At 37.2% G+C, this 27,959-nt stretch overlaps 2 non-coding genes across 2 annotated transcripts; both read right to left on the bottom strand.

Annotated features, from left to right (window-relative positions):
* Positions 1-3,884: 3,884 nt before the first annotated feature.
* Positions 3,885-3,989, bottom strand: LOC126025180 (U6 spliceosomal RNA). The gene has a single exon (XR_007501223.1). It is a non-coding gene; the product is annotated as a U6 spliceosomal RNA (small nuclear RNA).
* Positions 3,990-18,832: 14,843 nt separating this feature from the next.
* Positions 18,833-18,948, bottom strand: LOC126024993 (U5 spliceosomal RNA). The gene has a single exon (XR_007501047.1). It is a non-coding gene; the product is annotated as a U5 spliceosomal RNA (small nuclear RNA).
* Positions 18,949-27,959: the final 9,011 nt, after the last annotated feature.

The following is a 27,959-nucleotide window of genomic DNA, read 5'->3' as shown; positions in this document are numbered from 1 at the left end:
AACACCCCCATCACCAGTGCAACATTCCCATCACCAATGTCCCAAATCTCCCTCCATCCCACCCCACCACCACCTGTACTCTAGACAGGCTTTCTAGTTCCCTCATTCATTCACATGATTATGATAGTTCTCTGTGTAGTTATTTCTATAACTGCACTCACCACTCTTTGGGGTGAGCTTCATGAAGTGAGCTGGAAGTTCTAGCCCTCTTCTCATTGTCTCTTGGATTGTTGCAAAAATGACTTTTATTTTTCTTAAAACCCACAGATGAGTGACACTATTCTGCACCTCTCTCTCCCTCCGACTTATTTCACTCAGCATGATAGATTCCATGTACATCCATGTATAGGAAAATTTTATGATTTCATCTCTCCTGACGGCTGCATAATATTCCATTGTGTATATGTACCACCGTTTCTTTAGCCATTCGTCAGTTGAAGGGCATCTTGCTTGTTTCTAGAGCCTGGCTATTGTGAATAGTGCTGCAAAAAAATATAGGTGTGAGGAAGGGGTTTTTGTATTGTATTCTTGTGTTCTTAGAATATATCCCTAGGAGTGGAATAGCTGGGTCAAATGGGAGCACAATTTCCAGATTTTGGAGGAATCTCCATATCGCTTTCCATAGAGGTTGGACTAGACAGCATTCCCACCAGCACTGGATAAGAGTTCCTTTCTCTCCACATCCCTGCCCCACTGATTGTTCTCATTCTTTGTGATGTGCGCCAATCTCTGTGATGTGAGGTGGTATCTCATCGTTGTTTTGATTTGAATCTCTCTGATGATTAGTGACGAAGAGCATTTTTTCATGTGTCTTTTGGCCATTTGTATTTCTTTTTTATCAAAGTGTCTGTTCATTTCTTCTCCCCATTTTTGATGGGATTAGATGTTTTTTTTTCTTGTAAAGTTCTGTCAGTGGCCTGTATATTTTGGATATTACCCCCCTTATCTGATGGGTGTTGGTGAATAGTTTCTCCCACTCGGTGGGTGACTCTTGTATCCTGGGCACTATTTCTTTTGAGGTGCAGAAGCTTCTCAGTTTAATGTATTCCCATCTGTTGATCTCTGCTTTCACTTGTTTGGAAAGTGCAGTTTCCTCCTTGAAGTTGCCTTTAGTCTCAATGTCATGGAGTGTTTTACCAACGTGTTGTTCTATATACTTTATGGTATCAGGCCTGATATCAAGGTCTTTAATCCATTTGGATTTTACCTTCGTACTTGATATTAACTGGGGGTCTATGTTTTTTTTTTTTTGCAAGTGGGTAACCAGTTCTGCTAGCACCACTTGTTGAACAGGCTTTCTTTGCTCCATTTAGGATTTCTTGCTCCTTTTTCAAAAATTAGGTAATTGTATGTCTGGGGGACAATGTCTGAGAACTCAAGCCTATACCACTAATCTGAGGGTCTGTCTTTATTCCAATACCATGCTGTTTTTATAACTATTGCTTTGTAGTACAGTTTAAAGTTTGGGAAAGTAATGCCTCCCATTTCCCTTTTCCCTAGGAGTGCTTTAGCTATTCGAGGGTGTTTATTGTTCCAGATGAACTTCATAAGTGTTTGATCCACTTCTTTGAAGAATGTCATGGGTATTTTTAAGGGGATCACATTAAATCTGTATAATGCTTTGGTGAGTATTGCCATTTTAATTATGTTAATCTTGCCAATCCATGAGCAAGGTATGTGTTTCCATTTCCTTGTGTCCTCTCTTATTTCTTGGAGCAGGGCTTTATATATATAGGTCCTTCATGTCTTTGGTCAAGTTGACTCCAAGATATTTGAATTTGTGTGGCACTATTATATAGACCTATATATGTATATCTATCTATCTATCTATCTATCTATCTATCTATCTATCTATCTATCTATCTATCTATCTATCTATCTATCTATACCTAGATATGTATAGGTCCTTCATGTCTTTGGTCAAGTTGACTCCAAGATATTTGAATTTGTGTGGCACTATTATGAATGGGATTGCCTTCTTGACTTCCTTCTCTTCCTTATCATTATTGGTGTATAAAAAGGCCATTGATTTCTGTTTGTTAATTTTGTAGCCTGCCACCTTGTTATATGAGTCTATTGTTTCTAGAAGCTTTTTGGTAGAGTCTTTAGGGTTTTCTAAGTAGAGTATCATGTCGTCTTCAAACAATGAGAGCTTGACCTCTTTCTTTCCTATCTGGATTCCCCTGATATGTTTTTCTTGCCTGATCGTTATAGCAAGAACTTCCAGTACTATGTTGAAGAGGAGTGGTGTTGGTTCATAATGTTTTATGTATTGTATGTTTCAAATTAAGGTTTTTCAATTTTTTTAAAAATATTTATTCTTTATTTAAAATTCTTGATTACAAATATGATTGTGATTAGGTTTCAGTCATGTAAAGAACACCCCCCCTTCACGAGTGCAACATTTCCACCACCAATGTCCCAAATCTCCCTTCATCCAACCCCGCCCCTACCTGTACTCTAGACAGGCTTTTCAGTTCTCTCATTCATTCACATGATTATGGTAGGTTTTGCAATTCTTGAAGTGCTACCACATCGATACCTAAAACCAGTATACCAAATGGCATTCCACCACAGTCAATGGGCACCGTCCTCCTTTGGACTTCACTTCACATCTGTGCTAAACTCAGTCCAGCAGCCAGAGTCTATAGATGTGTTTGGGGATTCTCTATATCCTTCATTTGAGTGTGATTATCTGGCATTTGTCTTTTCTTTTCTGATTATTTCACTTACCATGATCCCCTCTGGTTCCGTTGATGCTGTTGAAACATCAAGCTTCTATCTTTCTTATAGCTGAACAGTGTTTTATCATGCACATGTACCACAGTTCCTTCCCCACTTCTCTGCTGGGCATTTGGGTTGTTTGCAGTTTTTCAACCTCCCTGCTGAATCAAACTTTGTGTCATTGCATAATTAGAATAATGAGCAGCATTTTAAAAGGAATTTCTTTGAAATTCTTTTTGTTTTAGGGACAGTTTTAAAGATTGCTTTGATATTTTATTAAGAAGTTTAAAGAGTTTTCTAGGTCAGTAATGATGGGAGAAATAGCATGATAGGGGGCTTAGGATTCAATAAAGAAATCTGGCCCAACCAGTGTGTAATTACTTCTGAGAACCTTCCATCATTTAGGTGACCTGTGACAAGTTATCAAGGAGAGAAAGAGACAGAGAGACAGAGACAGACACAGACAGAAAAACAGGAGACAGACACAGACAGAAAAACAGATCCAGGCTGTGTGGGTCAATTTTCCTACTGTGTTGAAAGACTAAGTTTTTTTTTTTTGGTCTTTCGGCCACACCCGGTAGTGCTCAGGGGTTACTCCTGGCTGTCTGCTCAGAAATAGCTCCTGGCAGGCACAGGGGACCATATGGGACACCGGGATTCGAACCAACCACCTTTGGTCCTGGATTGGCTGCTTGCAAGGCAAACGCCGCTGTGCTATCTCTCCAGGCCCGAAAGACTAATTTTTAATTTATGCTTATACTCATATAGTGTGACTGGAAAGGTGCTGATCCTTATAAAGGATAGATAGATTCCTACTCTTCTGTCCTTGACTTTACATGTAAACTCAGAGAGGTCTTGAAAGAAATGATGAAAGATTAAGGTTGCACAAATTGTTAAAGTCACTTTATTTTTCCCTTTTCCTGACCTATTGTCTATATGTATTATTTCTGGATTATTTCCTTCAGCAATATTCCTATATCATTCCACCTGATTTTCCTCCCTAATTTCTTCTTTCTATGAACTCTTAGATATTATTTTCTACATTGCTAATTTTCCAGTAAATATTTTTCATCTTCTCCTGTTTCTTATCTTTGCCATTTTATTTTTAGTAGTGGAGAATATGTGATCTATTGTTTTTTCATGAACATATATTATTTTTTTTAAATATGGAACGCTTCACTAATTTGTGTGACATCCTTGTACAGGGGCCATGCTAATCTTCTTTGTATCATTCCAATTTTAGTATATGTGTGTTTGAAGCAAGCACCTGAACATATATTCTTAATATTTATCTTCTAGTAGTTCTCTCTGAATATCTTACTTCCTGTTTCTACTTTCCACTCTGCTCTGGAGTAGATAAGCTGCTCCATGAAATGTTCACCAGTTATGTTAAACAGATATCATGGTTACAGTGCTTTGAGTCAATACTGTCTTTGTTACATTTTACTCTTATGTGATAAGGGCATCCTTGCAACTTCTTTTCTCCTATTTTGTATCATAGAATTCTCTAGAATTCTTTCTATTTAGGATTATAAATGTTTTTTTTTTGGCTTTAGAGGCATTGAAATTATGTTACTTATACCTCGGTGTGTATGTGTGTACATGTATATTCATGGGCAGTAGAGACAGGACTGAAAGCTAATCTATATATTCTGAATCAGTTGTAACATGAGAGCCCTGCATGGGATCTTTAACCATCTTTCGACCATCTGCTACTGGCCAAGAATTCTTTGCACAATATGTTTTTTAGAATTTTTTCACATCCTGAAATGAATGAGTGAGCAAAAGAAAAAAGTATTGAAGTAGCAAAGTATGATCTAGAATTTTATTGAGGTAAGATTGGTTTATAAGAGCATAAAGATTAATATATTTTAGGGAACAATGTTGTGATTTCACTTTGACTGCCAAAGAACCAATATTTCTCCGCCACTGTCAATATGATGCTTCTTTTTCTTACTTCTCTGTCCTTTGAAAATCTCAATTTTGTCACCATTATCCAAGGGTTTGTTTTTATTAGAGATTATCTACTAAATTTCTTTTCTTATCTACCTCTTAAATATTGAGATGATTTGGTAACATTAGTCAAAACTAAGACTTGTATTTGTATTTTTGTACACCAATTTTACATTAATTATAAAGAACCAGAAAGTATGTTAATAGAAGTACACACAGAGAAAAGGAAGATGATGTACAGAGAGACATCTTAAAAGATCATTAGAATATTTGAATGTTTGATAGTAATAGAAGAAGACACAGTCCTTGAGTCTGGGAAAGGTTGTCCTGAGGCAAATTGTCAAGTAGTTATCTGGGTTGTCAGGGGTTCTCTTGTTCAGACATCTGGTTCTCTAATCTTGCCTTTAGGCTGTCCGGATTCTTCATGCTGTTTTTAAGTCTCTTCATTTTCAGTTCAATATTTACCTACCCTGACACATTATTTTTAACTGTTAAAGTGAAATAAACTCAGTGTTTGAATACAAGTAAATTTGGAGATATGGAGTTAAGAATCCAAAAAAAACAAAACACTTTTCAGAACAAATGGAGAAGGGAGTAGGTAGATTGCATTGGGGTTATTGTTTGTGAGAAGTAGGAGAGAGGGGAAGGGTATGAGTCAATGAGATAATGTCCAATGAAACAAACCCTTGTATATTAATCACAGAACTGAAGTTGTCAGAGGACTGGGAAGTAACAGAGAAGTTTCCTATGGACAATAATGGAGAAATATTATTTTGGGGGATTGGAGTGGTATGACATCATTGTATCCTAATATATTTCCTTCTGTTTAGTGTAGATGAGAAACTTCTAGGGTCTAATGCTGGGCCAATAAAGGGGTCAAGTTTTTGCCATGGTCAAAGGAGACTTTGAGAATGTCAACCTTCCCTGTGAAGGGATTTGAAGTTGAAGGTATGGACAAGAGGGCAGCTGCCAATGTGGGATTATTTGGAGGATAGCAAAGGCCTTGTTGAACTTATATCTGCTTGATTCCAGAAGACTGATCAGAGTTTTTGGAGGCTACAGTGTTGTCAAAAGGTATAACATTTTGGGCTCTGAGAATGAATAAGAGATAAAAATTTGAAGAATTTGTAGGAAGAAAGGGTAGGGGAAAGCATACAACAGAAGAGATCTAGCTTTAGTGATGCATTAAAGATATTCTTTTTAACTTTGAGATTTTTTCCATCCTTGTTTTTGTTCTATGACTATGTTAATTTTTTACTTAAATGGTTTGTAAATGACCTGTTTATCATAGAGACTTTCATATAGTACATATTTGATATACTTAATTGATTATCTCAGGGCTGAATAGAGACTATTACTCAGTGAGTTTACTGTCTGTAGAAATGAAGTACTTAATATATATTCCTGAAATCATGCCACGCTATATGGGAATAAAGAAATGACCCTTAATACTTTGGCTTGTTTTAATCTGTTAGCTACACAAGGGAGATAAATTTCTATCTTGTCAATTGGGAAATGAAGGAGACATACATGATTTTCTCCTCAGTGGTGTGAAGATAGTATGAGGGTGTAAAACTCAGTTTCATGAAGTGACATGACAGTCTACTTCTTTTTTACTTGTACATTAAAAAGGCTATTTTGAGGAAGGAAGTGATGTTTCACAGGTTGAGGGCACTGGTGATTTTGGCTGATCTGATGAGAGTTTCAGGGCAAGAGCCAGAGGCTGCAATGCTGTCTTGATCCTGTGCTACTAAGGACATTTAAAACACTTTCTGGGAGTCCTGTGAAAGCAAAGCTATACTCAGCAATGCTTCGGGAACCATGTGGTGCCAGGGATTGAACCTGGGTAAGGCACATGTTACACATAAACCTTGACTGCTATATTATCTCCTGCCACTAAAAGATCCTTTTTTGAAAATCCATTCAAATGCTTTATTTCCTTGGCCAGGATTTATAAGCCTGTTCCCTGACATTGTTCTAAATTTTTCCTCTTCTCCATCATTGTTTTTTCCCATGGCAGTGTCCTCTTTGGTCAACTATGAAGAATATGTATCTCTCTTTTAGCTCTGATAGACTAATACTGCTGTAATAAACAGGTACTGAATAAATTTCTTTGGTGAGACACTTTCTTTTCTATTTCAAGGGCATCTTTTGTGGCTTACCTGCATTTCTCCTGCCTGTTGACTCAGTCCTGCAGGCTCAACACAGCTGGGGTAACTGCTATGTGGTTCCCATTTCTTTCCTACAGAAGGATCATGCCCAGAGATAGAAAATTATGCAAATGATTTGGTCTTGGTGCTGATTTGGGGGTTGGTTGTAAGTTTGGGGTTACTAATAAAAACCTGTTGTCTAGAGATGGTATTTGTTAGAATTTTTTAAAGAAACAAAAGGCCTGTGAGATCAGACTGTTCGATTTGTTGTAAACACCAACCCTTTCCTGAAAATAAAGATAAACTTCAGGACTGCAAGCGGAATTAAACACTCTAACATCTATAAAATTTTAGGTTCATTGCCAGGCTCATAGCAGGTACTCAAAAATGCTATTTTCTTAATTTTCATACCTGACAGTGTTTGCTACCAGTTGGGACAGCACAACAGTCCAACTTTCCGCCTATTTACTTTAAATAGGTTGTTTTGGGGAAGTTGAATGGTAGAAAGCTTCTAAAATTTTCTGGCTAATTTTTTCAATTCATGCCTTTGGTCTGTCTCTAAACTTCACAGTTACTAGGATAATCGTGACTATCTCTCACCACACAGTATTAAGCTAGTGAAAGAAACATCTCCTCTCTTTTAATTAATCTGTTTTCTCCCTACAGCAACTTTAGGAAGCAATGATATGCAGAGAGATGAAACATTCCAATTATTTTTCTATACTGCTATAATCCATTTACAAGTGTTTCCCTCTGATGTCTAATCTCCTAAATCAGACACTAAAGAAGAAATAGCAGCTTTGATTTGACAAGCCTATCCTTCTCACAGAGTGGGGAGAAACAACCCGCCCCAAACCGATGTTCTTCCAACAGCGGTCACTTCCTTTCAGAACAAAGTCTTTCTGCTCTTGAGAGCTGAGCATGCCTGTGCTTGATTTGTTTCCTGCAGGGGCCATCACTGATTGTGACATTTGAATTCAGTGGCTATTTTCTTTCTGATGAAACAAGAGGGTATGGAAACTAGGGAAGGGCACAGAGGAGTGGAACATGTATGGCAGGTGACCAGAATTGGTCTCATCAGCTCACAAAAGGACAAAATAGTTAAAGTCTGGGAGGAAAAAATTTAGGTAGAGATAGAAATAGAAACTCTCATTTTGAGTTCTATGGGATTAAGAATTTGTTTTGAGTCCTGAATCTACCTTACAGGTTGTTGTTTTAACTGCCCAAATAACTCTTATATGATTTATTTGGGGGAAGATGAGGTACCCATCATAGTATTATAAAGAAAATCACATCAATAAAAATGAAGGGAAAAAAAAAGAACAAGAAAAAAAGTAAGGAACTCTGTGGGATTGAAGATATCACACAAACATGAGCCATTTTTAGTTATTTAACAAAATGTAGCCAGGTACTTAAAGAAGTACATTGAAAAATAACAGAGGGGAAAGGCTTTTTCTTACTTCTGATGGGATTAAAGTGATGGCAAAGTAGGTAGGGCACTTGCCTTGCATGTGACTGACCTGATTTCAATAACCAGCATCCTACTTGGCTCCCTGAGTGATATTTAAGTGCAGAGACAGTCTGAACCCCACCACGTGTGGTCCCATATATTACATATGATAAGTTTAGATAAGCCCCCAGCTCAAGACATGTAAGTAGAAACTGGTTTTGTTTTACCTAAACGACTACAACAGGTTGTCCACTGCCCAACCTTTCTCCTTATGACCATTCAATTATTTCTTATACATCTTTTCTTAACAAAAGAGACTCAAGTTAGTTTTATGAGTCTCCATCCTGATTATTTCAAGTTTTGCTCTCATGTCTAAATCAAAGCAACTTTCAATTCCTACTCTCCTCTTTTTATTGCTGAGGTGAGACAGGATCATGAAAAGGTGAGGAACCCAGGGTCACTACTTGTGTTGATATGATGATCCTGGAATGGTATTTTCTGCTAATGGCCAGAGTGATTGGTTGCTAAGACTCCACATCCACTTGCTTTTGCTGCTCTGCTGGTCACCTCTGAGGGCGGTCACAACCTTTGGTTGTCCCTTAGCTGGAGACTTCCTAGTTCTCTACTCAGATGTCTGCTTTTCTCATGACTGAAATCAACAAGATCTTTAGAGATATTGCTGTTCCCCTAAATCCATGCATTATTAACATGTCTTTCCCCACCATATCCTCAGTTGTCAAAACAAGAAATAAAAAGAGGAGGAATATAATATTTCTGGAGGTTAATATATATGAACTGATATGTTAATGTATTACATATATATATATATATATATATATATATATATATATATATATATATATATATATACCAAAATACAGATACACCACTAGTGGAACCTATCTAATCCTTTTTTTCTGGTCAATTTTTATTAAGGCGCCGTGATTTATAATACTGTTAATCATAATTTCATGCATAGCTTGACTCAATGGCACGCTTACTATCAGAATGTCACTTCCTCCACCAATATCCTACCCCATTTACTCCATTCCATCTGGCCAGGTAAGCTCAGTTCTGCAGACCAACTCCTGTCTCCAGCTGTGTTGCATTTAGTTCATTTTTTCTTTTTTTGTGGGGGGGTGGGTGAGTCACACTGGCAGCGCTCAGTGGTCACTCCTGGCTCTATGCTCAGAAATCGCTCCTGGCAGGCCTGGGGACCATATGGGATGCTGGGATTTGAATCACTGTCCTTCCGCATGCATACCTTACCTTCATACTATTTGTTCTTTTTTTATTCTGTTTCTTTAAGCCGTGTTTTCAGTTTTATCTTGACAGACACAGGAAATCTTGAAATCTCCTGAGTACAATTTATTTCAGGTTTACTTTTTTTTTTCTTTTTTTCTTTGTGGGTCAAACTATATAAATTTGTGGAGTAATTCTAGGAGCATATATGGGTGTTTATCTTTGTGTATTGGAACTAAATCCAGTTACTCATAAGGCACTTACTCGTCCATGAACCAGAGCAAAAGCTAATCAAATTGGTCACTTTCATGATGTTATATTTTTTATTGTTATTATCTAGATTTTAAAAATATAATTGACATGTGAAAGCTTAATATGTGGAATATAAGTTTTTGTTATGTGTTTATGAGATAATTACTACATTAAGGTCAGCTAACACATGTTAAAGAATCGTATCTAACACATTGTAGAGTAAATCTTTTTGTTGTTGTTGTTGTTTTATGTAGGGAGTCACACCCAGTGGTACTCAGAGTTTATTCCTGGTTCTGGTTCAGAAATTACTCTGGGTAGGTTCTGGGAACTGTATGGGATAGCAGAGATTGAACCCGAATTGGCCAAGTGCAAGAAAAATGCCCTTCCAGATGTGCTATTGCTCTGTGCTATTGCTGTGCTATTGCTATAACTCCCCTAGAATTAGACATTTTATGGTAAACACTTTTAAGACCTCATCAAACATGTACAATATTACTGTGGACTTCATATTGTATATCACATCCCCTTAAGTAATTAATCTTAGATCTGGAAGTCTGTACCTTTTAACCATAAGCATCAACTTCTTCCAATCCTGTTACTTATCCCTGGAACAACCAATCAGTTGCTTTTATAAGCTCAAATTTATTAAAGATCATATAGGAAAGATCATATAGTGTTTGCTTTTGTCTGACTTTCTTCATTTGGCATAATGCCTTAAGATTTATAACTCTCTTGGTGTTATAAATAGCAACATTTATTCTTTTTTTAATGGATAAAACATATGTGAACATAAATGTGATTTGTGATATGCACCTATCACACATATTGTTTATATATTCATCTATTGATTGATTCTCATATTATTTGTTTTAGTTATTATTAATATCACAGAGGAGTACAGTAAACTTTAAAGATAGTAATCTCATTTCCTATTACTCGATCTTATGTTAGTTCTATTTTAATCTTTTGAGCGATAACTATATATACATATATAAAAAACTTTTGGGCCACAACAGATGGTACTCAGGGGTTACTCCTAGCTCTACACTCAGGAAGTACTCCTGATGGGCTTGGGGGACCATATAGAAATGCTGGGATTAAACTTTGGGCCATGTGCAAGGCATCCACCCTATCCACTGCACTATCACTATTACTCTTTCCCAATCATCATGGTTTTCTTTTTAAATAATCATCTTGAATTGTATTCCTAATTACATACCTAATTATATTCTAAGTTAATTTACTACTAATAGTGTATAGAGTCTCTATTTTCTTCGGAATCTTGCCAACACTTGTTATTTTTCATTTCTGTGTTTTTGTCAATAGCTATTCTAACTGCAAGCAATACTTGTGGTTTTGATTTGCATTTGCTATATGATTAGTTGTGTTTAGAACTTTTTCATGTACTTCCTGTCTATTTTAATATCTTCTTGGGGAAATGTCTATTCAAGTCATTTTCCCATGTTAAAATTAAATCCTGTTTGAGGAATATTGAATTTAATAAAGTCTTATATTAGATCTTGACCCCTTATTAGAAAATAATTTGCAAATATTTTCTCCCATTTTCTTAGGTATTTATTTGGAAAATAAAGGGAGAGAAAAAAAGAGAGATGTGCTAAGAAGAGAATACAACCTTCTTTAGAGTAGAAAAACAACTTGATTTTTTATGGCTTTATTTGCTGTGCAGAAATTTTTAGTTTTATGTAGATCTACTTATATATTTTTGCTTTCAATTATTTTGCTTTTATTGCCAAATCTAAAAATCATTGCCAAGATTTACACCAAGGAGTTCAGCTCTATTATTTCTTTCAGGAGTGCTAAATTTTCAAGTATTAAAATATTCATTTTTTTACAGCTGATGTAAGACTTTTGTAAACTTTTTGGATCATGTGACAATTGAATTATGTTAAAAACTTCTAAAGACAATGTGATAGAGAATTACATACTTGAGATAATATGAACTCCAAAATAGACTTATTATTCAATTTTGAAGTTCCTTGTATTTGATGAAAAGGAACTTTAATCTTGATTATATGAAACAAACTTGATTTCAACCATTTTGTTAAATAAAAGAATGCAATAATTTATTTAAAATTTATGGTATGATTATCTATTTAGTTTTGAGTTTTGTAATATAAGCTCATGTTATATTCCCTTTATTCTGTCCTTGAAAATACTCTTATTGGGGTATATGACCTTAAAGTTGAATACAAGTCAACATTTATTAAATGATAAATTTCATAGTAGACTCTAGGATGTGCTTTCACATGGAAGCAGAATAGTAAATCCTTTAGGTAATGTTCAACCATTTCTTCTTTTGGTTCTGCAGATCTGTATTCATGGCTACATTCGTTTCTGATTTTTATTTCAAGGACATTTTACAGATTTCATGAGGAATGTTTGTCGACAATAGAATTCTAAGAAATGAAAAGGACTGCATAGCAGATTTATGTTGCTATTCTCTTCTTTCTGTCTTCACCTCCTCCTCCTCCATTTTCTATTTCTCTTTCCCTTTATCCACAAGAGTTACTTCTGTAAATACTCAGCCTAGTAGTAGGGGCTTGAGAGGTCAGTGCATAGATCTGAAACAGCTGTACTTGAGGACCACCATGGCTAAACCCTGTAGTATTTGGGGTGTTTATTGTGCCACAAATGGACCTTTGCACATGCCAGGCTTGTGATACACCCCTAATAATTATATCCCTGGATGGCTCCTCATTCTTTTTTCTTTATTTGTATAAACTTTTGTTTATTTTTGTTAATATATTTTTATTAAGATTAATCCTGCAGATATATATCCAGTAAATTAATTTTATTTCAATCACAATTAGTGAATCTCAGTGCTAGAAAATGTTATGTATCTTCAAGATATTCCACAGTATCTGTTGGAGCAACTCCAGAGAATGAAAACCTCCAAAACCAGGAGGTAGCTCATTCATAGATAATTAAAATATATCCTTATAGGAAACCCAACTATATTACCTGTTCTTTCCATCAACAGCTGTTGAGTATGTCATTTTCTCTTCCTTAGATTCTTTTCTCCATTTATGTAATTCCTTGACCCTTACCCCATCATTTGATAAAGGTCAAGGACTCTACCATCTTGTTTATTCTATTTATCATAACTTTTTGGAGTATTATCTTCAGATGTAAATCTAATGTGTTAGGCTTAGGCAACTCAAATCATATTACTTATTTATTAGCACCTTTAAGTTTTTCTCTATTTCTTTTTCACCCTTTTAAGATGCAAAAATTACAACTTTCTTGTATTTGTATAGTTAGAGTTTGGATTCAAGGACAAGATTTTGCATTTGGAGATTCCAGTTGTCATATTGTTAATATTTTAAAATATTGAGAATTTCTATTAAACAAATATTAGGAACATTCATTACATAAAACATCCAAACTGTTTAACTTAATTATATCTTTAGAATTATTTTTTTACCTTGTATATATTTTCTTTATTTATTTTTAATGAGATATCACAGTTTACAAAAGTATTGAGCTTACTCTGTATAGTTGATGAGCTACTACATGAATTTCTCCTCCAGAGTTTCAAGATTTCTCCACCACTGTACCTTATCATTTTGATCTTTGAAGAAAATGTTCTTAAAGAAAAGATTTTTGGTGAAGATTTATTTTGAGTCTATCTATTTTCAGAGTTTTGTTTATATTAACTTGATTTACATACTCACCACTCAAAAGATGCTTTTTTTCAGAGATAAACCATTTTTATTATTTATTTATTTATTTATTTATTTATTTATTTATTTATTTATTTATTTTGTTTTTGGCATCTCATCCAGCAGCGTTCAGGGGTTCCTCCTGGCTCTACACTCAGAAATTGCTCCTGGCAGGCTCGGGGGATCATATGGGATGCCGGAATTTGAACCACCGACCTTCTGCATGCAAGGCAAACACCTTACCTCCATGCTATCTCTCCGGCCCATATAAACCATTTTTTTAATTGCAAAAAACTATTCTTTTTTTTTTGTTTGTTTGTTTTTGGGCCACACCCGTTTGACGCTCAGGGGTTACTCCTGGCTATGTGCTCAGAAATCGCCCCTGGCTTGGGGGAACCATATGGGACGCCGGGGGATCGAACCGCTGTCCGTTCCTTGGCTAGCGCTTGTAAGGCAGGCACCTTACCTCCAGCGCCACCGCCCGGCCCCGCAAAAAACTATTCTTAGTAATAACATTTCCTTTGTTATATTTCTGAACCTATATTATTTACATTTTGAGTATAAGAATTTCAGATATTGAAGACCTTTTAAAAGCCAGTAGTTTAGTGATATGTTCTGATGTCATTTGCATTTTTGTATGTGCTCCAAAATTCTTGTAAATAATGATGATTTTTTTTCCTTCTGTATTTAATTTTGGAAAATAGTTGTGGTGGTGTTTTTTCTTTTATATCTTCTCTTTCACTACCTTTCAAGATGCTATGAGTTTTTTTTTTTTTCTTTTGACCAGCTTTCAGGATTCTCAAATGACCTTTAATTTCCATTCTTGTAATGGAGGTGATTGAAGGTGATTTCGTCTTATCTTTTGTCTCTATGTGCCTCTACTTCTAAAAATTTGCTTTCTGCATTTTTAGTTTGTTTGTTTTTTGGCCACACCAGGTGAAGCTCAAGGGTTGCTCCTGGCTATGTGCTCAGAAGTCGCTCCTGGCTTGGGGACCATATGGGTCGCCGGGGGATCTAACCGTGGTCTCTCCACTAGCGCTGGCAAGGCAGACACCTTACCTCTAGCACCACCACGCCGGCCCCACTTTCTGCAGTTTTAGTCTGGTTATAATTTCCAACTTACTATTTGTTGCTTTCCTTTTTTTTTTTTTTTTTTGTTTTTGGGTCACACCTGGCAGTACTCAGGGTTTACTCCTGGCTCTTGCTCTCGGCTCAGAAATCGCCCCTAGCTGGCACAAGGGACCACATGGGATGCGGGGATTCGAACCGCCGTCCTCAGTCCTTACCTCCATACTATCTCTCCAGCCCAACTATTTGTTACTTTCTTTCTTTCTTTTTTTCTTTTTTCTTTTTGGTTTTGGTTTTGGTTTTTGGGCCACACCCAGCGGTGCTCAGGGGTTACTCCTGGCTGTCTGCTCAGAAATAGCTCCTGGCAGGCACGGGGGACCATATGGGACACCGGGATTCGAACCAACCACCTTTGGTCCTGTAAGGCAAACGCCACTGTGCTCTCTCTCCGGGCCCTATTTGTTACTTTCAGTGTCATAGTGCTTTCCGTTCTTTTCAATACACAGTTCTCTATAAACTTTCTTATCAAAATGGATTGTTCTTTGCCCATAGTGTCCATTCTTTAGCCACTTTCACCTTTACTGCTGGCCTTGCCTTCTTTTAAATTTTTTGTATTACAGAAGGAACACAAAATGTGTTTCTCTCTGTCTCTTTCTTTTCCTGAGTGATATTTGTGCGTTTGTTTTTCTCTAAGGTTTTACAGAGTGATTATGGTTAAGCCTCTATTCATTTGGTTACTTAACATCTTTTGTGGAGCCTGAAATTACTCATGCAACAGCAGTATACTTCCCACTATATGTTATATACTATACTTTCCACATTCCCTTGCAATTAGAATGGCCAAGTGACTGAGCTATGCTGATCCTCCAAAAAAAAAATCACAGGTCTGTATACTCATAAGACAGAGATTACCTTGGCCTCAAAAAGTTAGTTAAAGGAAAGTAGTCTAAATTAGATCAGGCATGTTTTGAGAGAGAAATGAACATCTGTTATGTTCAGCTACTGAGCTATGGGTTTTATCTGTTACCACAGCGTAGACTTATCTGCTTTAAAACAGCCACCTCCACCTGAAGACAGCTGATTTTGAGGCTGACAAATTGGGAGATTGCTGAAGGTACATACAAGGCAGAGCATTATAGTGCAATGAGTAGGATTTATGGGTGAGTCACAGCATTTGCATTTGTGGTAGTGACTTTTCCATATGTCTAGTGTTTAAGAATTTTATATGGGTGGTCAAGTAATTATCTCCTTCTGCCCCTTCTACCTTTGAAAGCTTGGGCATCCAAAATGCAAACACTAAATTTCTTTCTGTTCATGATAATGCCTTTGATTTTAGGCTCAGTCAACAGTTTTCAAAAGTACTCTGCTTTTCCAAGCTTGCACCAAAGTGCCTATTGTTGTGGACTCTGCTGCTAGCTCAGCAATGTCAGTTTTTAGTTCTAAATGCTGGAGGCTCCCATTTAGGTGTGTGGCCAAATGTGCCTGACAGCTGCTTCCCCTAAATTGAGGACAGCAGCTGAAAATCTGCCCAGAGAAAAACTGGACAGATTTTTGGCTTCAGGGGATTCCTGGAGCAGTTTACAACTTTGCTTCCCCACATGTCTGCAACAGAAGGTGCATGGAATAGTGATCAAGTGTTTCTTCCTTGCTGATTTTTTACCTCTTGGACCATGATCTCAGAGAAAGAAATCATGATGTTTAATGTTGATTTAAGTTTCTTGTAACCAGGCAAGGGAATACCCCTGGGGAAGGAAGAACCATGGCCTCTGAGTTTGTTTTCACATATATATGTATGTGGAGATATCCAATAAGTTCCCCCCACTTTGGAAGCTCTCCATTTCTTCTATGCAGCACTATTACCTTCTGATCCTAGAGTCAGCATCCAAGAGATATTTTTAAGCCCTTTGCAAATGATTTGCAACAAGGCACACAACTTTCAGGGATAATGGAATGTCCCATATCTCTTTATCTTTAAGAAGGCAAAATGATGTTTTATTCCCTCTTATTAAGAAATGTTAGATACACAGATCTAAAATAGCACATTTCTGCTAATGACACCAAGATTGGTCTCTTTTCTTAAAATGTAATGAGAGTGTCTTACACAGGGATTCAGCACCAGGGATGGTTTTAAGCAGTCTCTTCTCTTTGATCATTATAATTGAATAATTATTATATACACTTGAATGTTCTATTTATGCAAATGCATTGGTTATAGAGAATGACACAACAGTAGTCGGATTTTGCTGGCTGCATTAGAATGGAAAAAGGGCACATTGAGATAATTTCATTTCATTATTTTTGTAATTATTTCCTTCTCATTAATGTTCCTGGAAACTTAAAGCTAGTGTTTATTGAACAAAATTGGTCTTTTTAAAGTGGGAGCATTGTTCACATAGCACTTAGTATCAACCCTTTCTCTGATAATCACCTCAGATTAGTTTCATCTCCTGGCAAAGGAGAACCACTAGATAAGAAAGAATTTGATCTTTTAGTCCCGTGGAAGTATGAGGGGATGAAGGCATTTGAAGGTGGGTCTGTCTACAAATTGTGAAGTACCCAGGTTTTCTCCAGAATATCAATCAACCTTTTGTGCTTTCTATTCGGTGTTAAAGAATAACTAACAGCATAGAACTGGCTCCAATTATCAGTTATAGTCTGCAGAAAGAGGGGGCTGAGGCCATGGGAACTTGCCATTGACTTTTAAGGATGATCCCTGTAGGTCCCACACATCATTTTTGATAGATAATCAGCCAGAATGGAGGCAGAGTTCTATTATGATGGAAAGGGAAGGCAGTTTATTGGTAGTCAGTAATCTCGGTCTTATTGTTCTCTAGAGGGACAACTATGTGGAAGCACAATCTCCATGACAGTGGCAGAGGGTCATTCATATTCTCCCCGACTGTGACCTCCCTGTCTCTCTAGAGAAATACATTTCATCTCTTCACTGTATATTTCTTATGGAGACTGTTCATGACTTTTAATATCTGCAAGCTCTGGAAAAAATGCAAATATTCTTTGAGAGTACTAATGGGTTAACTAGCTTGATGGAGTACAAAGAAAATAGATGTTAGCATCAGTCAGAAACACATTTAATTCTGGTTCTGCCACTTATTATACAAATGAACATGGAGATGAGCATGACCATCATGCCGAGTATCCTGGCCTTCATTTTCTAATCTCTAAAAAGAGTATACAAATGCCAGAGACACTGGATATATGCATCTATATGTGTAGTAAATTATGTTTGCAAATTACAACATCATCATTATCATGATCATTAAGAATGATAATTTTTATGTCTTTTCCTATTAGCCTTGCATATAATAGTTCCAATTAGATTCTTATATTAGCAGAGTACTGGACCACAAGCCAATGGAGCTGAAGATGGGAAAGTTTTGATAAGGAGTTGCTAAAATTATTCAGGGGAAGAGAGGAGCAGTTTGAAAGAGCTAGTTAAGTTGCTGTGGTCTAAGGTCATGATCAGGAGTTAGCAGGATTATCCTTCCAACTGCATCCAGCAGCATGATTAGTTTAACATGTTGCTGTGATAATTTTAATCAAGTAATTCTGAGCATTTTGACATAATCTAAATACAATTCACTAAACTTTCACCTTTAAATTAAAAAGTTCATTTTTAATTTTTTATTTATTTTTATTTTTTTATTTTAAGCAAACCCAGAGTTGCTCAGGTGTACATCTGGCTCTGTGATCAAAAATAACATCTGTAGGTACTCAGGGGACTATATGTAGAGACAGAGATTAGAATAGTGTTGCCCCCCTGCATGGCAGGCATCTTAACTGTGCTCTATTATTTTTCCAATTCCCAAACATTTTCCTTTTAAGGATTGTTAGCCAGGTAACAAAATCAACAGGCATCTGTTATGAACCTTATGATATATTTAAACAATTGGGTGTCAGGAATGATAGAAACTCAAGTTGTCAAGAGAGGATGGTATTTGCACAGTTTATTTTTAGAATAGGAAAGTTGATTAATTTTTTTTAAATAAAAATGCTTTTGTTTTGTTTGATTTTGGGGCAAACACAGAATGCTGCTCAGGGCTTCTTCTGACTCTGTGCTCAGGGATCACTCCTGTCAGGGTGACCTGGATTTAACATCGGTTGAACACTATCAAGGAAAGTGCTTCACTCACTGTGCTATCTCTCCAGCCATCACTAAATAACAACTTTTAAAAACTTTATAGCTTGAGTATCTTGAAGCATCAGAACAATCTCATCAAAGACATCGCCAAAAGGGTAGGGATTCTAAGTATAGTGAATATCTTGCCTTAAAGTAATTCTTTTTTTTTTTTAGCCTTGCTAGTGCAAGGTCTCAAAAAATTGGTTCAAAACTCAGAATTGTTCCTCTCCACAGAAATCTTTAGTAAAAGGCGAAAGATTCATGCGATCTGAAGAGAAACTAGAGTATGCCTTAAAGTAATTCTACTAAGCATAGTGAATAACTTGCATTAAAGTACTTTGCCATTTAGGAGATATACAATCTTTCATAATTTTGGGAAATCATCAGGGAAATTATGAAGTTACATAAGGGCTAGAATTTTTCTTCAGGGCAACTTAAGGCAATCAAGAGCAATGCTGCATAGTCACTGTGTTCAAGGGGTCCTCTTGGATGCTTTGAATTTGTGTGGCTGCATGCGTTCTGATCTAGCATAGACTAGATTTGAAGGAAAGGACTGAAGAATTACATCTTTCTCCCTGTTTTACGGCAACCATATCCACTATATGCGTGAGTGCAGCAAAGCAATAACACACTACCATAGCTTTTCAGAGCTGCATAAATCTTTTTTTTTTTTGATAAACTAGGAGCATGTGAACATGATAAATGCCCAAGAAGGCTAAAGCTATCCAGGATCCCCAAAGAAAAAAATCACATATTTCACAATCAACACACAGAGAAGTTCAACTCAGAAGACTAATTTTTCTTTATTTTAGAATTTTTTCTTATTGTTTTTCTGCTTAAAAGTCTTCTATCTGGAAATGCCTATAAAGTCATATAAAAAAGAGAAGCCCATAAATGTGGCTGTATATCTTATCTGTTATAATATCATACAATGCTCTCTACATTGTTGTTGTACTTGTCCCAAATAGGAATTTAAGCAGAAAAGAATGGCAGTCATCATAAGGAGAAATATACTGTATAGTTTTTAAATTACTGTTATGTAACACCAAACTTATGTGGCTACAATTGAAAAAGCAATGAATGAAGAATTTTGGAAAAGAACTAAGTTGAAATGTCAGCTCCTACTTTTGTGCATTACAGCTCTTGGATAAGATATATAAACTCTGGTGTGGTTTATTATAATTGTAAATATAATATGCTTTTGAAAAAGTCATGTGATTTTGATGTGGAAAAATAAAGATAACCTAATGCCTCCAAGTGGGAATGCAGCCATCAGAGAAAACAAATGTTATGTCGAGCAACACAACATGTTTGATGCATGGCTATATTTTCCTGAGTTTTAAATCTTATATGGAATTGGACATTGACTAAGACTATACCTTAACTTCTGAACACTGAAAATATATACTCATTAGTTGGATTTATAAGTGAATTCAAAATATATACTTTTCTGCATCAAAAGTAAAACCTAGTTGTCTTTTAGCTTTAGTGTAACCAGAGGAATAGTGTAAAGTGGACATGTACATATTAGCCAAAAAATGTTGGATGAAATTAACAGTCTTTTATGGTCACTTCCTGAGAGGGTCAAATCATTAATTACCTTCTCATAAACTGATATGAATGGAAGTGTGTTATACAGAAGCAAGTACCCCCCACCTCTTTTGTAACTTGTTTTCAGGGTTTTATTTATTTATTTTTTTACATTAGATGCTTTTTCATTTTCCTTTGTATCATTTGCCTTTCAGAATACTTTCTAGCATCTGGATATGCATTCCAATTTTCATTCAATTGTCACATGGCACATTTTGCATTGTAAATATTTGCTTAATACATGACAGATTTCTCATTTCTCTAATATTTGATTTGATCTTGGGCTTTCATGTTGGTCTTTAATTGAAAGCTTCCTGGAGTAAACATGCTGGACCTTGGTCTAGTTTCATCAATTCAGGGAGGGCACAGCTCTCTGGCACTCCTGGAGGCTGTGTTTATTGATTGACAGGCAGAGGATTTGGACAGGTGTTCTCACAGAGGGATGATGCAGGCATATAGTTACAGGGGAAGAGAATTCTAGAAGTTCATAATATTCATAATGCATCTTATTATAAGAAAAATAAATGTTCACATGTAAGAAATTGGAAAGTTTGGTGCTTTTCCAGACATGACTGATGCTCACTTGTTTCTTTTCTTTTTATTATTATTTTTTTATTTTTATTATTTTTAGTAATTTCTTTATTTAAATATCATAGTTACAAACATGTTCATAATTGGATTTCAGCCATAAAATGCACAACTCCTTCAACAGTGCAACTTTTACAAACCATTTACTGTCTCTGATCCATTGCCAAGGTGACTTGCATTAGATAAGAGTCACTGAAAACATGATTGGCCCTGGAGAATGATCACAGGAGAAAGGCTTGCATGTCTTTAAAAGCATTTTTCTACCGTTCAGACCTTTTCTGGATCTTCCCCTTCCATACTGGTTCTATTTCTCAGCACACCACTCTTCCTGAGCTACCTGTTTAGATGCTTGTGCCTCAGGATTCATGACTTGGTTCTATTTCTGTTTTATCTTCCCTTCAAATACATTGAACTGAACCATGAAATACAGTGTTAAGACATGCCCACAACGAAAAAAAGGAGTGAGGCTGGAGCTACAGTTCAATGAGTAGAATACTTGCCATGCATAGTGCTAACCTAATTTGATCCTTGGCACTATGTATGGCACCTGAGAATTACCAAAAGTCATTCCTGAGTGCAGAGCCATGAGTAAGCTCTGAGCAATACGGGTATGCAGAGAGAAAGAGAGGATAGAGAGGAGAAAAATAGTGTGTGTGTGTGTGTGTGTGTGTGTGTGTGTGTGTGTGTGTGTGTGAGAGAGAGAGGGGGGGGGAAGGAGTTTGCCTTGCCTTTTCTGGGGAAATTAGAACTCACATGGATAAAATAAGATTCTCTTCTAAGAGTGTGGGAAGAGAAACAAAATATGCCTGGAATAAAGAATGAATATTTTCTAAATCTAGATGAAAAATGTTCCCATTTTTCTCTGGCCTTAATTTGTTTTTCAGGTTTTATCTGTGTTTGGGGTGTATCTTCTAACACATTAGGGATATAATTACAAAGAAAGTTAGGATTGCTTTACTTTTCTCTGGTTATGCCCTTAAGACCTTATGAATCAGAATATAGGGTAGATATGACCATAGAATTAAGCTGAAAATGAATACTGATGATAAAGAAAAATCTATATCATATATACCCATACAAGAACATATTCAATTCCTCCTGTAGAATGGAGGTGGTATTTGAGTAGTGTCTCTAACACTTATACCCTCATTCATTTCTCTTTTTGCCAAGGAAGATGTGTAATATATTTGATGAGTCTGAAATGAGTAAGAATGAAAGCACCCAATATACACTTTCGTGAACAATTAATTTTAGTAACATTCATGAAATGTTGACAATGTGGAACTATAGTTCTCTACCAATAGGAATCAGCAAACCTTTCCTAGACTTGTTCTGACTTCCACTGTTCCAATGGGTCTTTGTTCTTGTTTTAGTCACACACAGTAAAGCTCAGGACTTGCTTCTGGTTCTGTGTTTAAAGATCACTTCTGGTAGAGCTTGGAGAAATATGTGCAATGCTGGGGATCAAATTGCGTCAGCTGCATACAACACAATGCCTTAACACCTGTAGTAGCTCTGTGCCAACTCCCCTCCTTCTCAAAGCTACATTTTCAAGGCTCATCTGTTCCATAAAAGAAAGTGATCAGTATCTCCTTGGTTTTATTCCTTTTGGTTTTATTCTTTAAGTCTCAAAAATAGTTTAAGACTCAAAAATAGTAGTGTTTAGTATAAATGTAGAATTGACATGTAAGTTATTTTAGAGAAATGAGTGTATAGAAAGATGTTGCTCTTCAGATATATCCTCTTCCCCTTTACCCAGGAGCATTCTTTCTATATATGAAAATATCACCACACAAAGCCTAGACTAGGGTTTCAAGTCCCCTCTGTGTATCTTTTATTAAAATAGGTACCATGCATGTTACTTCTTCTGCCAAAGCTTGAAGGGTTGAATCAATAAAATGCGGTCAAGAAAGAATTCATAGCCCCTCTCTTCCCCTTTCTTTTAAAGTTTTTATGTTTTTAAATCAGAAGGGGACTGGTATACTTGAAGGCTATGGTACTTCTACTCATTGGTTAGTTCTACCCATTTTTTTTCCCTTTCACAAACCTGAGGAAGGCTTTGGTCTTCTGAACTACCAGGAGAACACTTACTGGGCAATAGGAGGCTTAGTACCTCCATTGGACTGTATTAGCTAGGCTGCCAGGCCAATGTGTTGAAAAGACAATTGTAGCCTATCTGCCATGCTAGTCTCACATCTTGTTGCTTAGATGTGTGAATAGGTTGAGCTTACCCTTCTAGCTTTTATTTATGAGGCTGTTACATTGATTCCCAATTATTTTTAGTTCTTTTTTTTTTTTTGGTCACTCCCGGAGTGCTCAGAGGTTACTTCAGGCTCTGAACTTAGGAATCACTCCTGGTGAGGTATGCAGCCATATTAGATGCCAAGGAATCAAACCCAGAAGGACTGTGTTCAAAGCAATTGCCCTGTCCACTGTACTACTGCTCTGGCTCTTCTCATTCTTTTATCTGCTCTATGTATGATCTCTGTCTATTCATTTCAACACCTTTCTCCATTCAAGCTTTTGTAATTACCATTAGACTGAAATCACTCTTTTCAAGGTTATTAATGGCCTTCAACTTCACCACAAAGCAAATATGCCAAACACTCTCACCCTTCTCTAGCTTCTCATTAGCAGCTACTCAAGCTCAGCAGTCTCTTCATTTCAACATCTTCAAAGACATATATTTTTTGTTTATAGGATTGGATCTTTCATCTTTTTTTTCCTTGTCTTATTTTTTCTCCTCATCAATATTAATTCATTTTAAAATTAAATTTTAATTAATAATTAGTTTATTTAAGCATAATGACTACAACATTGTTTATAATTGAGTTTCAGGAATAGAATGTACACCACCCTTCATAAGAGCACTTTGCCCACCACCAATGTTCTGAGTTTCTCTCACAAGCACCATCCTTTGCCTGTCTCTTGGGCAGGTTTTTGCTTCTCTCTGTCTCTCTCTCTGTCTCTCTCTCTCTCTCTTTCTCCTCTTTCTCTTTTTATTTTTTCTATTTTGGCACTGTGGTTTTCACTATTGTTAAAGTGGTTCCATGAATGTAATTTTATCTACTTTCAGCACCCATATCTTATTTAGAGTGATCAGTTCCAACTATCATTGTTATAGTGGACCCTTATTTACCTTAACTGCATTCACCACTCTTTATGGCAAGCTTTCTACCATGGACTGGTCCTCCTGGCCCTCATCTCTATTGTCTCTGGATGTTATTACCATACTGTCTTTTATTTTTTTATATATCCCACAAATAAATAGGCTTATTTTATGTCCTTGTCATTAATTATTAATTTGCCCCTATCCTGCTGAAGGTCATGGAGAAGAGCCATGATCCTTGTATGCCCAAAGCCTAAATGCTTCCTAGTGGAGATCCCAGGCTCATTGTGGTGGGGATGCTCTCATAATGAGCCTGCAATGACTCTTAGATCATACCAATGATCATAGTCACCTGGCATATCTGTTGAAAAGGCAGATTCCTGTCAGGGTTATGGCTCAAAAGCAGGAGCACTTGCCTGGCACATGCAAGTTACTGAACTCATTCTCTGGCTTTAGATAGCCACTCACAAGCAAGATCAGGTACAGCTCTGATGACTTCCAGCACTGCTAATCCTGAAAACACAGCACCAGTCCAAGCACCGAACCGTTAGGCTTATACCTTTGGGCAAGTGCCTTGGAAAAGGAAGGGCTCTCAGAACTTGCCCTCCTCATGATTCTTAAGGAAAATCAAATTCTTCCTGCCATACTGTCAATGAATGTCAATAGTATGGGAGAAAGAATGTATATGTGAGGTACATATATATGTATAAGGTTTTGGTTTTGGGGCCATCCCAGCAATACTCAGGTCTTACTCCTAGAACTGTACTCAGGAATCTCTCTGAATGGGCTTGGGGGACCATAAGATGGGGGTCATAGCTAGGTTAGCCACATGAAATCAAGTGATTTACCTGCTATATTGCCTCCTGGGCCCCTCTTATTGTATTTTTAAATTTTATTTTACTTTTTGGGGTCCACACCCTGGGGGCACTCAGGGGTTACTCCTGGCTCTACACTCAAAAATCGCTTCTGGTAGACTTGGGTGACCATAGGGAATGCAGGGAATTGAACCTGGGTCCATCCCAGGTGGGCTGCATGCAAGACTAATGCCTTACCATTCTGCTATCTCTCTGACCCCTATTGTATTTTTTTTTTTTTGGTTTTTCGGGTCACACCCGTTTGATGCTCAGGGGTTACTCCTGGCTAAGCGCTCAGAAATTGCCCCTGGCTTGGGGGTACCATATGGGGTGTCAGGGGATCAAACCGTAGTCCTTCCTTGGCTAGCGCTTGCAAGGCAGACACCTTACCTCTAGCGCCACCTCGCCGCCCCCCCCCATTGTATATTTTAAACAAATCCTATAGTTTTTCAGTGTTTTTTCCATTATCTTCCTCCAAATGAAGAAATGTATTTTCTGGAATCAGAGAGATGACTGAGCAATATCAGGAAAAAACTCTGAGCACTGGTGGGTGTGAGTCACCCCTCTATCTCCCAACCCAGTCCCCCTTAACAACCCATCCATCTCAAACCAAAAAATATCTTTTCTTTGTCACAGTCTTTTAATTCACTAGTTAGGAAATAATCAATGATTCTCTGGGTTAGAGTCATGGGAGTGGAGAATCTTTTGTCACTCTTCAAATCACATCTTGCAGACCACAGACTCCTGCAGAACTCACAGAGGCCCATCGAGTGCATTTTAGGGTGACAGTTCTTTCTGCCCGTGATGCTGTACTTGGAATGAGAGAGCAGATGAAATGTAAATGCAAACACATTTGGGAAGGAGTAGTTCCTTCTTTTGAATAGATTGGTATGGAGTAGAAGTTACAGGTGACAGGCCAGGGGCTGGTGACAGTCATAAATTATCAGATCCTAAAATTCACATTCTTGCAGGGTTATTTTAAAGAAGCTTATCTCTCTTTGGGAGCATAATGTCGTATTCTTTCATCGCAAGCATTCATGTTTGATAAAAACGATTCCTCATGTAAATTCATTTATTGTAATGCAATCCTTCCTAAATTCCCTTACTATAGAGCTACAGAATGTTACTTTTCTTTTTCCTCCTGAGAAAGGTGCTAAAAATGCAATTCTGCCTTATGGTATAGGAATGTATCCAAAGTTCTTGTAACAGATTCTTCTGCCCTTTTTAGAAGATTTGCCCTTCTAGAACTTGTCTTTCACCTGCCTAAAATTGTACTCTGCTTTATACACACACACACACACACACACACACACACACACACACACACACCACACACACACAGGAATTCAACTAAACTTATTCTACTTATTAGCTTATTTTCTTCTTTCCTGAGCAGTCTTCCCTTCACTAGTTTAATAGGTTCCAACCACTTTGTTCTTCCCAGTGGGATGAACACAACTTCAGAGTGACCTGGACCATTCTAATGAGTGCTGTGGTTTTACCAATTCAGAATGATCCCCCTGACAGGTTACCAAGAGATGAATGATCTGAGAACTGGTCATTCCACTTACTGCTATTGACTTCAGGATTATAGAAATCTATAGTTTGCCTTAACTCTGGCAATTACAAGCTAAACTTACAATGTCATTTACTAGCCAGTGACGAACAGTGCTCTGAATATTTTGTTTCTAGATTGAGGGCGAGGTAGATGCTGGCTAGGTGTTGAGAGAGGAGGAAAGAGGAGTTTGGGATGCTTTGTCTCGCTTAGATGAAAGAACTGATGGACCTAATCTGCATGCTAAGTAGTTCCCTCTGTTCCTGTTGCACGACTGATGGATTTCACTGCTCTACTTTGTAGATGGTTTATGCCTGGCAAATGGAGCTGCTCAGCCTCGGGCCATCTTACTGGTGACATGTCTGCAGGAGATGAGGCTATTGAATTAGTAGCTGTTATGGGACATTGAGCGAGGAATTTAGATGCAAGAAGCAAGCAGTGCAGGAGGCCCTGTGTTTGCCTAGAGTTCCCTTTACAATCTGATTTGGGACTCTCTCGGAGAAATGATTCGATTTCTTTAAATATTTAATTTAGAATTTTGTTAGGGGAATGATATATTTCAAGGTATCCCATCTTAAAACATAAAGTATTTAACCTTTCTAAGACTGTTATTTATTATTAGTCCAGAAGAACGAGGGTTAGCAGGTGCTAACAGTATCTTGAGATCAGAGGAAAGGTCTGGAATATTGAAAAGATGCTCATGCTCTCCTTTGAAAGATGTGGTCTTCAGTTCAGCTGGGAGTAAACTAGAGTAGACCCTGTAGGGAAAGTAGCCTTGTATCCTACCAAATTGGCAGATACTTAGAAGGGAGTCCCCAATGCTGATCCCTAGCTACAGGAAGTTCTCTTATTCCTTGATCATGTGACTCCTCTAGCAGTTGACAAAGGAAAGCCCCTGGGAAAAATTTTAACCTTTGCAGCTTGGATTTCTTTCATGTAGCTCTAGTCAGGAGAGTTTTATTCGGATTTACATGTCACAATAAATTTTTCTCTGAAAACTCTTATGAATTTGATTTAAATAAAGAGCACTTGTGCTTTAAAGAAATGGATCGCCGTTATCTATAGCTCTGCTCCTGTTACCATAATCATTTTTTTTTTTTTTTTTTTTGGTTTTTGGACCACACCCGGTAACGCTCAGGGGTTACTCCTGGCTATTTGCTCAGAAGTTGCTCCTGGCTTGGGGGACCATATGGGACACCGGGGGATCGAACCGCGGTCCGTCCAAGGCTAGTGCAGGCAAGGCAGGCACCTTACCTTTAGCACCACCGCCCGGCCCCTACCATAATCATTTTAAAATAAACGATTAGGGGCCAGAGAGATAGAAAAGCGGTAGGGTGTTTGCCTTGAATGTGGACAACCTGGAATTCAACCTGGGTTCAATTTCCAGCATTCCATATAATCTGCCAAGCTTGCCAGGAGCGATTTCTGAGCTCAGAGTCAGGAGTAACCCCAGCATGCTGCTGGATGTAACCCCAAAACCAAAAAAAAGGTTAGCTTAACTTAAAATATTGACATATATTTATATATATTTATTTTTGACTTGGGTCCAAACCTAACATGCTCAGGGCTTACTCCTGTTCCTGTGCAAAGGAATTACTCTTGG

Source organism: Suncus etruscus, chromosome 12 (assembly GCF_024139225.1).
Source record: "Suncus etruscus isolate mSunEtr1 chromosome 12, mSunEtr1.pri.cur, whole genome shotgun sequence".
NCBI lineage: Eukaryota > Metazoa > Chordata > Mammalia > Eulipotyphla > Soricidae > Suncus > Suncus etruscus.
The sequence above is the reverse complement of the archived record's forward strand: the minus strand, read 5'-3'. Positions and strand labels throughout refer to the sequence as shown.